At 42.0% G+C, this 15,322-nt stretch overlaps 1 protein-coding gene across 1 annotated transcript in view; it reads right to left on the bottom strand.

Moving 5' to 3' along the window:
- Positions 1–15,322, bottom strand: part of ITGA9 (integrin subunit alpha 9) — a 398,613-nt gene that overhangs the window by 25,969 nt on the left and 357,322 nt on the right. The window lies entirely within an intron of this gene.

The raw sequence follows: 15,322 nt of genomic DNA, 5'->3' as shown, positions 1-15,322 counted from the left end.
CAGAATAGACCAAAGGCTGGGACATAAAACAAGCCTCAATAAATTTAAAAACATTGAAATTATTCAAAGCACATTCTCTGACCATAATGGAATACAAATAGAAGTCAATAACCATTAGAGATGCAGAAAATTCACAAACACCTGGAGGTTAAAAATTAGGGGGAGTTGAAAACATTCCTGGATAATCAAAAGCTGAGGGACTTCAACACCAGATCAGTCCTATAAGAAATGCTCCCTGTGGACCTTTCCTTAATGGCCCTAATTGCTTTGTCTCTTAGCATTTCAATAGCCCATTAGATCTCTGAGGAGGGCCCTTTTTTTTAATCCTTTTTTCTTTTTCTAAAACAATTACTCTAAGAAGCCCAATAGAGAAAGCTTCAAAGACTTGCAATTTGGGCAGGTCAAGACAAGAGCAGAGCTAATAGAGCTCTGAGACAAAAGGCAATAATCCAGTGGCTGAGAAAATTCACTAAACACCACAACTTCCCAAGAAAAGGGGGGTGTCCACTCACACCCATCATCCTGGTGGACAGGAAACACTCCTGCCCATCACCAGCCCCATAGCTCAGAGCTGCACCAGACAACCCAGTGTGACGGAAGTGCTTCAAATAACAGGCACACACCACAAAACTGGGCGTGGACATTAGCCTTCCCTGCAACCTCAGCTGATTGTCCTAGAGTTGGGAAGGTGGAGCAGTGTGAATTAACAAAGCCCCATTCAGCCATCAGTTCAGCAGACTGGGAGCCTCCCTACACAGCCCAGCAGCCCAGAACTGCCCTGGGGAGACGGCACTCACCTGTGACATAGCACAGTCATCCCTCAACAGAGGACCCGGGGTGCACGGCCTGGAAGAGGGGCCCACTTGCAAGTCTCAGGAGCCATACGCCAATACCAAGGACTTGTGGGTCAGTGGCAGAGACAAACTGTGGCAGGACTGAACTGAAGGATTAGACTATTGCAGCAGCTTTAAAACTCTAGGATCACCAGGGAGATTTGATTGTTAGAGCCACCCGCCCCTCCCTGACTGCCCAGAAACACGCCCCATATACAGGGCAGGCAACACCAACTACACACGCAAGCTTGGTACACCAATTGGACCCCACAAGACTCACTCCCCCACTCACCAAAAAGGCTAAGCAGGGGAGAACTGGCTTGTGGAGAACAGGTGGCTTGTGGACGCCACCTGCTGTTTAGTTAGAGAAAGTGTACTCCACGAAGCTGTAGATCTGATAAATTAGAGATAAGGACTTCAGTTGGTCTACAAATCCTAAAAGAACCCTATCAAGTTCAGCAAATGCCACGAGGCCAAAAACAACAGAAAACTATAAAGCATATGAAAAAACCAGATGATATGGATAACCCAAGCCCAAGCACCCAAATCAAAAGATCAGAAGAGACACAGCACCTAGAGCAGCTACTCAAAGAACTAAAGATGAACAATGAGACCATAGTACGGGATACAAAGGATATCAAGAAGACCCTAGAAGAGCATAAAGAAGACATTGCAAGGCTAAATAAAAAAATGGATGATCTTATGGAAATTAAAGAAACTGTTGACCAAATTAAAAAGATTCTGGACACTCATAGTACAAGACTAGAGGAAGTTGAACAATGAATCAGTGACCTCGAAGATGACAGAATGGAAAATGAAAGCATAAAAGAAAGAATGGGGAAAAAAATTGAAAAAATCGAAATGTACCTCAGGGATATGATAGATAATATGAAACGTCCGAATGTAAGACTCATGGTGTTCCAGAAGGGGAAGAAAAGGGTATCTAGGAAGAGTATTCAAAGACATTGTTGGTGAAACTTCCCAAATCTTCTAAACAACATAAATACACAAATCATACATGCTCAGCGAACTCCAAATAGAATAAATCCAAATAAACCCACTCCGAGACATATTCTGATCACACTGTCAAACACAGAAGAGAAGGAGCAAGTGCTGAAAGCAGCAAGAGAAAAGCAATTCACCACATACAAAGGAAACAGCATAAGACTAAGTAGTGACTACTCAGCAGCCACCATGGAGGCAAGAAGGCAGTGGCACGATATATTTAAAATTCTGAGAGAGAAAAATTTCCAGCCAAGAATACTTTATCCAGCAAAGCTCTCCTTCAAATTTGAGGGAGAGCTTAAATTTTTCACAGACAAACAAATGCTGAGAGAATTTGCTAACAAGAGACCTGCCCTACTGGAGATACTAAAGGGAGCCCTACAGACAAAGAAACAAAGAAAGGACAGAGAGACTTGGAGAAAGGTTCAGTACTAAAGAGATTCGGTATGGGTACAATGAAGGATATTAATAGAGAGAGGGGAAAAATATGACAAACATAAGCCAAAGGATAAGATGGCTGATTCAAGAAATGCCTTCACAGTTATAACGTTGAATGTAAATGGATTAAACTCCCCAATTAAAAGATACAGATTCGCAGAATGGATCAAAAAAAATGAACCATCAATATGTTGCATACAAGAGACTCATCTTAGACTCAGGGACACAAAGAAACTGAAAGTGAAAGGATGGAAAAAAATATTTCATGCAAGCTACAGCCAAAAGAAAGCAGGTGTAGCAATATTAATCTCAGATAAAATAGACTTTAAAAGCAGGGATGTTTTGAGAGACAAAGAAGGCCACTACATACTAATAAAAGGGGCAATTCAGTAAGAAGAAATAACAATCGTAAATGTCTATGCACCCAATCAAGGTGCCACAAAATACATGAGAGAAACACTGGCAAAACTAAAGGAAGCAATTGCTGTTTCCACAATAATTGTGGGAGACTTCAACACATCACTCTCTCCTATAGATAGATCAACCAGACAGAAGACCAATAAGGAAATTGAAAACCTAAACAATCTGATAAATGAATTAGATTTAACAGACATATACAGGACATTACATCCCAAATCGCCAGGATACACATACTTTTCTAGTGCTCATGGAACTTTCTCCAGAATAGATCATATGCTGGGACATAAAACAAGCCTCAATAAATTTAAAAAGATTGAAATTATTCAAAGCACATTCTCTGACCACAATGGAATACAATTAGAAGTCAATAACCATCAGAGACTTAGAAAATTCACAAATACCTGGAGGTTAAACAACACACTCCTAAACAATCAGTGGGTTAAAGAAGAAATAGCAAGAGAAATTGCTAAATATATAGAGATGAATGATAATGAGAACACAACATACCAAAACCTATGGGATGCAGCAAAAGCAGTGCTAAGGGGGAAATTTATAGCACTAAATGCATATATTAAAAAGGAAGAAAGAGCCAAAATCAAAGAACTAATGGATCAACTGAAGAAGCTAGAAAATGAACAGCAAACCAATTCTAAACCAAGTAGAAGAAAAGAAATAACAAGGATTAAAGCAGAAATAAATGACATAGAGAACAAAAAAACAATAGAGAGGATAAATATCACCAAAAGTTGGTTCTTTGAGAAGATCAACAAGATTGACAAGCCCCTAGCTAGACTGACAAAATCAAAAAGAGAGAAGACCCATATCAACAAAATAATGAATGAAAAAGGTGACATAACTGCAGATCCTGAAGAAATTAAAAAAATTATGAGAGGATATTATGAACAACTGTATGGCAACAAACTGGATAATGTAGAAGAAATGGACAATTTCCTGGAAACATATGAACAACCTAGACTGACCAGAGAAGAAATAGAAGACCTCAACCAACCCATCACAAGCAAAGAGATCCAATCAGTCATCAAAAATCTTCCCACAAATAAATGCCCAGGGCCAAATGGCTTCACAGGGGAATTCTACCAAACTTTCCAGAAAGAACTGACACCAATCTTACTCAAACTCTTTCAAAACATTGAAGAAAATGGAACACTACCTAACTCATTTTATGAAGCTAACATCAATCTAATACCAAAACCAGGCAAAGATGCTACAAAAAAGGAAAACTACCGGCCAATCTCCCTAATGAATATAGATGCAAAAATCCTCAACAAAATACTTGCAAATCGAATCCAAAGACACATTAAAAAAATCATACACCATGACCAAGTTCATTCCAGGCATGCAAGGATGGTTCAACATAAGAAAATCAATCAACGTATTACAACACATTAACAAGTCAAAAGGGAAAAATCAATTGATCATCTCAGTAGATGCTGAAAAAGCATTTGACAAAATCCAACATCCATTTTTGATAAAAACACTTCAAAAGGTAGGAATTGAAGGAAACTTCCTCAACATGATAAAGAGCATGTATGAAAAACCCACAGCCAGCATAGTACTCAATGGTGAGAGACTGAAAGCCTTCCCTCTAAGATCAGGAACAAGACAAGGATGCCCGCTGTCACCACTGTTATTCAACATTGTGCTGGAAGTGCTAGCCAGGGCAATCCGGCAAGACAAAGAAATAAAAGGCATCCAAATTGGAAAAGAAGAAGTAAAACTGTCATTGTTTGCAGATGATATGATCTTATATCTAGAAAACCCTGAGAAATCAACGATACACCTACTAGAGCTAATAAACAAATTTAGCAAAGTAGCGGGATACAAGATTAATGCACATAAGTCAGTAATGTTTCTATATGCTAGAAATGAACAAACTGAAGAGACACTCAAGAAAAAGATACCATTTTCAATAGCAACTAAAAAAATCAAGTACCTAGGAATAAACTTAACCAAAGATGTAAAAGACCTATACAAAGAAAACTACATAACTCTACTAAAAGAAATAGAAGGGGACCTTAAAAGATGTAAAAATATTCCATGTTCATGGATAGGAAGGCTAAATGTCATTAAGATGTCAATTCTACCCAAACTCATCTACAGATTCAATGCAATCCCAATCAAAATTCCAACAACCTACTTTGCAGACTTGGAAAAGCTAGTTATCAAATTTATTTGGAAATGGAAGATGCCTCGAATTGCTAAAGACACACTAAAAAAGAAAAACGAAGTGGGAGGACTTACACTCCCTGACTTTGAAGCTTATTATAAAGCCATAGTTGCCAAAACAGCATGGTACTGGCATAAAGACAGACATATAGATCAATGGAATCGAATTGAGAATTCAGAGATAGACCCTCAGATCTATGGCCGACTGATCTTTGATAAGGCCCCCAAAGTCACTGAACTGAGTCATAATGGTCTTTTCAACAAATGGGGCTGGGAGAGTTGGATATCCATATCCAAAAGAATGAAAGAGGACCCCTACCTCACACCCTACACAAAAATTAACTCAAAATGGACGAAAGATCTCAATATAAAAGAAAGTACCATAAAACTCCTAGAAGATAATGTAGGAAAACATCTTCAATACCTTGTATTAGGTGGCCACTTCCTAGACTTTACACCCAAAGCACAAGCAACAAAAGAAAAAATAGATAAATGGGAACTCCTCAAGCTTAGAAGTTTCTGCACCTCAAAGGAATTTCTCAAAAAGGTAAAGAGGCAGCCAACTCAATGGGAAAAAATTTTTGGAAACCATGTATCTGACAAAAGACTGATATCTTGCATATATAAAGAAATCCTACAACTCAATGACAGTAGTACAGACAACCCAATTATAAAATGGGCAAAAGATATGAAAAGACAGTTCTCTGAAGAGCAAATACAAATGGCCAAGAAACACATGAAAAAATGTTCAGCTTCACTAGCTATTAGAGAGATGCAAATTAAGACCACAATGAGATACCATCTCACACCGATTAGAATGGCTGCCATTAAACAAACAGGAAACTACAAATGCTGGAGGGGATGTGGAGAAATTGGAACTCTTATTCATTGTTGGTGGGACTGTATAATGGTTCAGCCACTCTGGAAGTCAGTCTGGCAGTTCCTTAGAAAATTCGATCCAGCGATTGCACTTCTCGGTATATACCCGGAAGATCGGAAAGCAGTGACACGAACAGATATCTGCACGCCAATGTTCATAGCAGCATTATTCACAATTGCCAAGAGATGGAAACAACCCAAATGTCCTTCAACAGATGAGTGGATAAATAAAATGTGGTATATACATACGATGGAATACTACGCGGCGGTAAGAAGGAACGATCTCGTGAAACATATGACAACATGGATGAACCTTGAAGACATAATGCTGAGCAAAATAAACCAGGCACAAAAAGAGAAATATTATATGCTACCACTAATGTGAACTTTGAAAAATGTAAAACAAATGGTTTATAATGTAGAATGTAGGGGAACTAGCAGTAGAGAGCAATTAAGGAAGGGGGAACAATAATCCAAGAAGAACAGATAAGCTATTTAACGTTCTGGGGATGCCCAGAAATGACTATGGTCTGTTAATTCCTGATGGATATAGTAGGAACAAGTTCACAGAAATGTTGCTATATTAGGTAACTTTCTTGGGGTAAAGTAGGAACATGTTGGAAGTTAAGCAGTTATCTTAGGTTAGTTGTCTTTTTCTTACTCCCTTGTTATGGTCTCTTTGAAATGTTCTTTTATTGTATGTTTGTTTTCTTTTTAACTTTTTTTTCATACAGTTGATTTAAAAAAGAAGGGAAAGTTAAAAAAAAAAAAAGAAAAACAAGGAAAAAAATATGTAGTGCCCCCTTGAGGAGCCTGTGGAGAATGCAGGGGTATTGGCCTACCCCATCTCGATGGTTGCTAACATGACCACAGACATAGGGGTCTGGTGGTTTGATGGGTTGAGCCCTCTACCACAGGTTTTACCCTTGGGAAGACGGTTGCTGCAAAGGAGAGGCTAGGCCTCCCTATGGTTGTGCCTAAGAGCCTCCTCCTGAATGCCTCTTTGTTGCTCAGATGTGGCCCTCTCTCTCTGGCTAAGCCAACTTGAAAGGTGAAATCACTGCCCTCCCCTCTACGTGGGATCAGACACCCAGGGGAGTGAATCTACCTGGCAACGTGGAATATGACTCCTGGGGAGGAATGTAGACCTGGCATCGTGGGACGGAGAACATCTTCTTGACCAAAAGGGGGATGTGAAAGGAAATGAAATAAGCTTCAGTAGCAGAGAGATTCCAAAAGGAGCCGAGAGGTCACTCTGGTGGGCACTCTTACGCACACTTTAGACAACCCTTTTTAGGTTCTAAAGAATTGGGGTAGCTGGTGGTGGATACCTGAAACTATCAAACTACAACCCAGAACCCATGAATCTCGAAGACAGTTGTATAAAAATGTAGCTTATGAGGGGTGACAATGGGATTGGGAAAGCCATAAGGACCACACTCCACTTTGTCTAGTTTATGGATGGATGAGTAGAAAAATAGGGGAAGGAAACAAACAAACAAACAGACAAAGGTACCCAGTGTTCTTTTTTACTTCAATTGCTCTTTTTCACTCTAATTATTATTCTTGTTATTTTTGTGTGTGTGCTAATGAAGGTGTCAGGGATTGATTTAGGTGATGAATGTACAACTATGTAATGGTACTGTGAACAATCGAAAGTACGATTTGTTTTGTATGACTGCGTGGTATGTGAATGTATCTCAATAAAATGAAGATTAAAAAAAAAAAAAAAGAAATGCTAAAGTGAATTGTACAGGCTGAAAGGAAGGGACACTAAACAATTGACTGAAACCACATGAAGAAATAAAGATTTCCAGTAAAGATCATATGGTAAATATAAATACCAATACTACTGTATTTTTGATTTGTAACTCCACTATTTACTTCCTACAGGATCTAAAATACATAAACTGTAATGATAAACCAGTGGTTTTCGACTCAATGTAAAATATGTAATTTTTGACAAGGTGGGGGAATGAAGGAGTATAGGAACAGTTTATGTGTCCTATTGAAGTTAAGTTGGTATCAAAGAAAACAAGATTGTTATAAACTTAAGATGTTAAATTTAAAGAAAGTATCAGAGAATATGATCATAGAGATGAAAAGTAGAGTATGGGTTACGAGAAGTGGGGGAAGGGGCAATGGGGAGTTAATAAGAAATGAGTGTAGGGTCTCTGTTTGGGGTGAAGGGAAATTTCTAGGAATGGATGGTGGGAAGGTGATGGCATTGCAACATTGTCAATGTGATTAATCCCACTAATGGAATGCTAGGGAGGGGCTGAAATGGGAAGATTTATGCTGTATATATGTTTCCACAATTGAAAAAAAAAGGCAGTCTAAATAGATAATGACAATTAAATGCCATACATGCTCCTGGGTGAGATCTAAGAATAGAGGAGAAAAGGCTCAAAAGGACATAATTGGGACATAAGAAAAAAATGAAATATAGAATGTAAGCTTTATATCAATGTTAAATTTCTTGAACTTCTTAACTATACTTCATGTGATTACATAAATGAATATCCTTGTTCATAAGAAATGTATATGTGAATTATATTATTTGTTCAAGGATGTGTGCAACTTGCTCTCATATGTTCAGAAGACAGAGCAATAGATGATGGATGACAGACAGGGAGGGAGGGAGCAAAAGAAAGAAATGGTAAAGTGACAAAATATTAAAGTTGGTAGATCTGGGTATCAGTGGAGGGGGGTTGGGGTATGCTGGAGTTCTGTGTATGGGGTTTGTATTCTTTTTACAACTGTTACTGTAAGTTTAAATTTATTTCAAAATAAAAATTTTTTAAAAAAGTAAATAGGTAGTTTTTGAGAACAGAGGCATTTTTTCTCTTCTACTTTTTGCTATTAAAAAAAATTTTTTTAAACCGACCATTTTAAAGCCAAGTTGAAAAAAATTTTACAAGAGACACCCTGCTTCAACATCTCATCTGAGAAGCCTGCTCTGTTCCCCTCTTTTCAGTAGAATCATTCCCTGAACTCCTGGAAACACAGCAGTTTTTAACTTCTTTTAGCAGAGAAAACCTGCTGTGGCATCCCAGTGTATAAAACAGAAAGCAGTGGAGATTGGTTGAAAGGAAAGCGGCAGCCAGACCCCAGCCTACTCAGCCTCCCTTTGCAAGCCCTGTTCTTCCCCACCCCAGCCCCAGCAGCCACTGAACCAACTTACAGGAACCCAGGGCTCCACAAAATTTAATTTTACAATCATAGTCTGAACACTTTATAGTCCCAGGTCTAAGTCCTCACTGTGTAAGGTAATGATGTATCTTCCTGTCAGTGAACAGCAGTAAACTGCAAATTGTTAAGAACAAGGGCTTGTCTGCATGTGTTTCTGTCACCTAAACCAATGCATAATTTATGTGATTCATCAATGCATAAATTAATGAATTAAAGATCCCTTCTGCCGTGATATTACATGAAGCATGAATATGATTCTGTCTGCTGCAAAAGATGATGGGATTTGAAGCTGGGGTCTCTTGGAGCATGCAAATGTTTGCAAATGTTATGTCTTTTGGTGGAGTCCTGACCATCCCTATCCATTCAACAAACGTTATGTAGTCCCTACTATGTGCCCAGCATTGTGGGGGTTCATTTATGAATAAAACAGGCAATCTTTGTCCTCATAGAGCTTCCAGCTTATAGAGAATACTGTCCAATTACACAAATAAATGCAAAATTATAACTGTGGAAAGTGCCACAAGCAAGAGGTTCGTGTTACGTGAGACCCTGATATAGGCAGAGGGGTCAGGAAAGAGTTCCCTGAGGAACTGCTTGAGCTGGGTGCTAAAGGATAAGCAGAAGTTAATTAATCAAAGAGGGGAAGGAAAGGACAGAGAGGGAACAAACAGCACGTACAAAAGCTATGGGGCAGGAGTGAGCTTGGCAAGGGTGAGACAGCCAGCACCTAGTGGGGAGGCAGCAGACAGAATGAACAGGAAGCCATAGGGAAATGTTCAAGGTGAGGCTGGAGAGGTAGGAAGGGCTGGAGACAGTGTTAAGAATTGTATTCTTTATCTTAAGAGGAATGGGAAGCAAAGACAGGGTTTTAACCAGGGGAGTGATAGGATTCACATTTTGCAAAGAGCACTCTAGTTGCAAAATGAATATAGATTAGAAGGGAGAACTGTATGTGGGGGTATTTGGGAACAAACAACCCTAGTAAGAAGGTTGCAGGGGAATTGATTTCCCCAGGGGAAATCCACGCTTCCAATAAAAAAGGAGAATGGAGTGAAAGGAGAAAAAAGATTGAGAATGTAAGGGAGCCTGCTGATTTTGGAGAGGCAGTTCTGAGGGTGGCAGAGGCTAAGAGATGGGGAAGGCAGAAATTTTGATCTGTGAAGGGATGGGTGATGGCATGGCAGGGGACTGGAGCTGGAGGGCTTAAGCTGTGGACAGTAACTAATCAAACATAAGAAAATGAGCAGCACGAAGATTTGCCTCGAGGAGGACAGGCAGCAGGCGGGGGCTATGGCAGACCCAGACGCGGGTCACCCTGCCTGCCGGCTGCTGCACGGGTTAATGCACCTGTGACTGGCAAGCTGGTGTTAGGGGATGGCCAGGAGCCAACTTTCTGTCTGAGGCAGCTGGCAAACCTAAATGACATTTGATTCACTTCCGTGCTTCTGGAAGCTTCCATGTTCTGAACACAGAAAATATGCCTAATCTAATAGCTACAAACACCTGGGTCTCCAGAAGGCCTGAGAGTCTGACCACAATGGGGCCACACGTGGTGCAGATGTCTGCTGACTGGGGGCTTCCAGTGCTGGGGGAATGGCTTGGTCAGCACCATCCCAGAGAAGGGTCAACCCCAGACCCAGCTAAAGGTCAATGACAACAGCAAGATGCTTTCTACAGTCAGCATCACACACACATGCAAGTCTCAACAGAAGGAAGGAATTTGTGTAAAATGAAAAGAGGAAAGAGGAGAAAATCTGTGGCAATGGGCTTCATTTCCACCTGCTTCTGATTACATCTAATGGAGGGGGTGGGAGGGTGGGGGGTGATATTGGGATTAGGAGAAAGAACAAGGAGCTGCAAGAACTGTTCTCTGCAGATTCATGTCTTAAATTACTCTCAGAACATAGACTTCCGAAAGCATACCAGTTCTGACGGGCAAGGAGACTTACGGAAGTGACATAAATAGAAAATAAATTGTGCATTTAGCAAGACAGACATTACAAACCTATGCTATGCTACACAGAGATATCAGACACATTCCTGCCTGCCAGGGACTGGGTTTTAGAAAGCCCTTGCTCCATTAGAATTTGCAGAGGAATGAGATGAGCTGGGGCTAATTCCTTTGTTAGGAACGGGTCACATTTGTTCAGTGCTCCTTGTGTGCCAGGCACGGTGCCTAGAAGTTTTATATTTATAACTCCTGCTAGTAGTCCTCACAACCTCCCTTTAAAGGGACGAGAGAGATGTAGCTTTTCTTTTTACTTAAAACTACCAAGGGTCCCTGTTTTAGATTGAATTGTGTTCCCTAAAAAGATACATTAAAGTCCTAATCCCCAGTCCTGTGAGTGTGACCTTATTGGAAATAGCTTTATTACAGGTGGAATTAGGCAAGTTAAAATGAGGTCATACTAGCGTAAGGTGGCCCTTGAGCCGATATGACTGGTGCCCTTGTAGAGGGATTGTGGACACAGACAAGGAAAGAAGACAGTCGTGATGGAGGCAGAGACTGAGTTACGCCACAAGCCAAAGAATGCCACGGATTGCTACAAGTCGCCACCAGAACCTTGTGGACTTCAGAGGAAGCATGGCTCTGCCAACACCTTGATTTCAGACTTCCGGCTGCCAGAACTGTGTGTGAGACAGTAAGTTTCTGTGGTTTTAAGCCACCTAGTTCGTGGCACTTTGTTATGGCAGCCCTAGCCAACTAAAACAATCCTGAGCAATGTGAGCTCTTCTCTTTCTTGCATAGCTCTGTATCTGATGAAGGATCAGGCCACAGCTGGCAGAGTTCCAGAATCAACTGACCACCAAGATGTGCTTCTGAGGCCATCAGAGCCCAGGGTCACTCCTGAGACAGAGGGTCAGCTGTGTGCCACCTGTGACTGTGATTCCTACCACCTGCTCAGAACAGCGCTCCCACTGCAGTTGGGTGCTGGCCAGCAGGGCACCACAGCTCAGAGGTGAGGGGAATGAGAGGAGAGTAGTCAGAGCTTGCAAAGTGGTGGACCTGGAAGCCAGTCCTCAATCTTTCATTTACAAGCTGTGAGACCTCAGGCAGGTTCTGTCACCTCCCAGAGCCTCAGTTTCCTCCACAGAACATGGAATTAATAATACATAGCTCACAGGGGTGATGTGAGAGTGACAGCACATCATGGGGATTGAGTATACAGAAGAAAATCCAATGCAGTGAAGCTCTTAAACATAACAGGGCACAGACATACATGTTGAGCCAAGCACCTAATGTTTGAGGGGAGAGTATTTACATCAGTAGCCAACACTGTTGGTCCTCTGCCCAGATCCTCTTGGATTCCCTCAACTAGTTCCATATGCCCAACCCCTAGCTTTTCATGCTTTTGGTTCTAGCGGCTTGCATCTTTTTTCTTAGAGGCCTATTTCCCCTAGGGTGCCTCAAGAGGGTGAAGTACTTAGGAGATTACTACCTCTTGGGGTGGTCCCTAGCCCACAGATGCAGGGGTTTGAAAACTCAGCTCCCTTGCTTCAAGGTGGGACAAACTCTAAGGTGTTTGTTGAGAGTTCCCCATGGGATGAGGCTGAGGTTAGGATTTCACTTGAAATCTTACTCTTGCTTCCCTTCTTCCCTTCCCCTATTCTGTCTCCCCACTTCCTCCTGTTGTCACTTGGGAACACCTTCTCAATAAACCACTTGCACGCATCATCTCAAGGTCTGTTTCTTGAGAATCCAATTCAAGGTGCCAATTCACCTTGAATGCCTGTTCTTCCCTTGTGTGCCTGCAAAATTCCTTCAATACTTGTTCGGGGGTCACTTTCCATGAAGCCTGCCCTGATCTCATCAGCACAGGTATTCCCAGCATATAACTATGCTGTGCTGCAGGTGTGTGTGTGTGTGTGCACATGTGTGTGTAACCTGTCTGGTGCCCACCCCACCCCCAGGCTGTGGGAGACATAAGGTTAAGAATTTTGTCTTCTTCATATTTATCGGTGCACAATTAATGCCTAGTAAAAGAATTGAATGGACCGGAAAGCCCTGTCCTAAAACACGACCTTCTACAGCAGTGAGCTTGCAGCTCAGGAAAGGGGTACAGAGGCCACCAAAGAAAAACGAGGAAATGAATTGAGGGAGTTCCAGGTATCCCACCCCTGATTCAACCAAAGCACATTTCAATTTAGAAATGGGTTCTGTTGCTTAAAAAAACGATCATGGTGGTGATGATGATGACAATAACAGGTGACTACTGGAAACCACTGATTTACAGTAAATTGACCATGATTCCTGAGGATTCGGGGGAAGAGGAGGCTCATTTTTCATTTGGTTCACCCTCTCCTTGGCCATCTCCTTTTAGCCACCATTAACAGGACATCCATGTGGAAGAACCATTCAAGGGGCTGTACACCAAGATGTCATTTAATCCCTCCCAACTCCTGTATGCTCCCTACATGCGACCAGCACAAATTGCCACGATCTTTTACTGATATAAATCTATCTGCCATTTCCCTCCATCTCCTCCACCACCATCATCTCTTGCCAGGAGGCAGTCATAGCCATCTAACTGCCTCCTTATTTCCATCCTTGTCCCCTACAATTCACTGCCCACACAGTAGCCAGTGATTTTTTTAAAGAGTATACATTGGATTGTGGCACTTACTGTTCAAAATAGAAGCATCAGTGCCTTCCCTGTGTATCTACCCACTGGCCTTTTGGTCTGGGCCTTGCCTATTTCTTCCATCGTGACTCTCGCAGTTCTCTTCACTGCTCACTAGGAGCCTGCCACTCTGGCTTTCTTTCAGCTCCTGGAACATGCCAAGCCGTTTGGTCTTTATATAGATCTCCCTGCATCTGGGATGTTCTACCGCACGCTTGGCAAGTGAATTCCTTCTCATCCTCCCAGTCCAGGTCTCAGTTCCTCGACCACCTCAACTTCAAGTAGGTTCTCCCTGATAATCTCTCCCATGGTGTTAGTCTCAATTTGAAATAAAACCTTCATTTGCTTCCTTGTTTCTGCCTCACCTTGCAGTCAATCCTGTGCAGGCAGGGACCATGCCTACTTTGTTCCTTATTGTTCTCTAGTGCCTAGCAGAGCACCTGGAACTTAGGATGCCCTCAATAAATATTCACCAAATGAATAAGCAAATGATAAACATTAGGAAATGTGAGTCATGTGTTTGGCAAACTATACTGGAATGTTCTCAATTTCTGATGGTCAGAGCTTAATTCTCACTCCCACCCAACATGTGGGGATGGTGGGTGAGAAGGGACCACCCACCATCTTCTGATGATGGTGCAGGATGAGGGTGGTGATGACCCCCCAAGTGCCTCCTCTTCATCCTACATCTCAACATAACTTGAGATTCAAGGTCATGTGGAGCATGGAGAATATAATTTTAACTGAAATTGGCCACTTATTGGTAAAGTACAAGTCACGGTCTATTTAGTGACGGTAAAAACTGTAAACTTCACATGAGAAGCAGCGTGACAGTAACAAAAAACTATAAATGATATCTTTTGAGTAATCTTTGTTTATGAGAGACCGCGGCTTGCGTCCTTGGTTGGGGGAGGCAGTGGGAGTAGAGCGTGGGGCAGTTTGTGTGCAGGGAGGATTACCGAAATGCCACAGTGCACTGGGCATCTATGGTGTGCCAGCCATTCTTCCAGGGGCTTCATACTAGTAAACCTGAACTTCTCATCACTCCAGGAAGCAGGAAGCAGCTTTCCTGTTTTAGAGATGAGGAAACTGAGGTTCATAGAGCTTACCTGAAACCCAAGGTCACGTTTTGGAATGAGAGAGGTGAGATTTGAACCTAGGCTTTCTGACTCCAAATGGGAGATGCAGTGATCCCTATTCACAGAGGAAAGGGCCCCAAAGACCAGAACTGACTTCCTGAAAAGAGCCAAGACTGGGAATTGAACCTAAATGGCTTCAGAGAAAATAAGATCGGCATTTGCTGTCCTGATCAATTAGGTGCTCGACTGGGTCTTCAGAAGGAAACGTGTGGCTGCGTCATGAGTCTCCCCTCTGGGGTCTGCTCTCCCGCCGACTGGGCTGAGGGGAGCAAGATGCGGTCTGAAGGAGTGGGCTGGGCTTTATGGATCCCCGGGCAGTTTTAACAGAGACCCTGAAAACAAGTCTGTGATTTCCTTTCCAGACTGGAGACCTTCACATTCATCCAATCCCTTTCATCCAAGAGGCTCAGTGCCTTCCCATGTGACTGAGTCGCCACAAGGGAGAGGAGCAAGGAACGGGCTGGGAGTTGAGTGCTCAGCCACGGGGGCAAGCCAGATTGCAGAGTATCAGGGGCTCGTCCCTATTCCCAGGAGGAAGGGGCTTAGTGACTTTAAACGGGGTGGGGAGCATGCACAGTGGAATCTCTAGGTGCTTCTTCAAATGAGA

Source organism: Choloepus didactylus, chromosome 1 (assembly GCF_015220235.1).
Source record: "Choloepus didactylus isolate mChoDid1 chromosome 1, mChoDid1.pri, whole genome shotgun sequence".
In the NCBI taxonomy this organism is placed as follows: Eukaryota; Metazoa; Chordata; class Mammalia; order Pilosa; family Megalonychidae; genus Choloepus; species Choloepus didactylus.
Note: the sequence above shows the minus strand (reverse complement) of the source record. Positions and strands in the feature narration are given on the sequence as shown.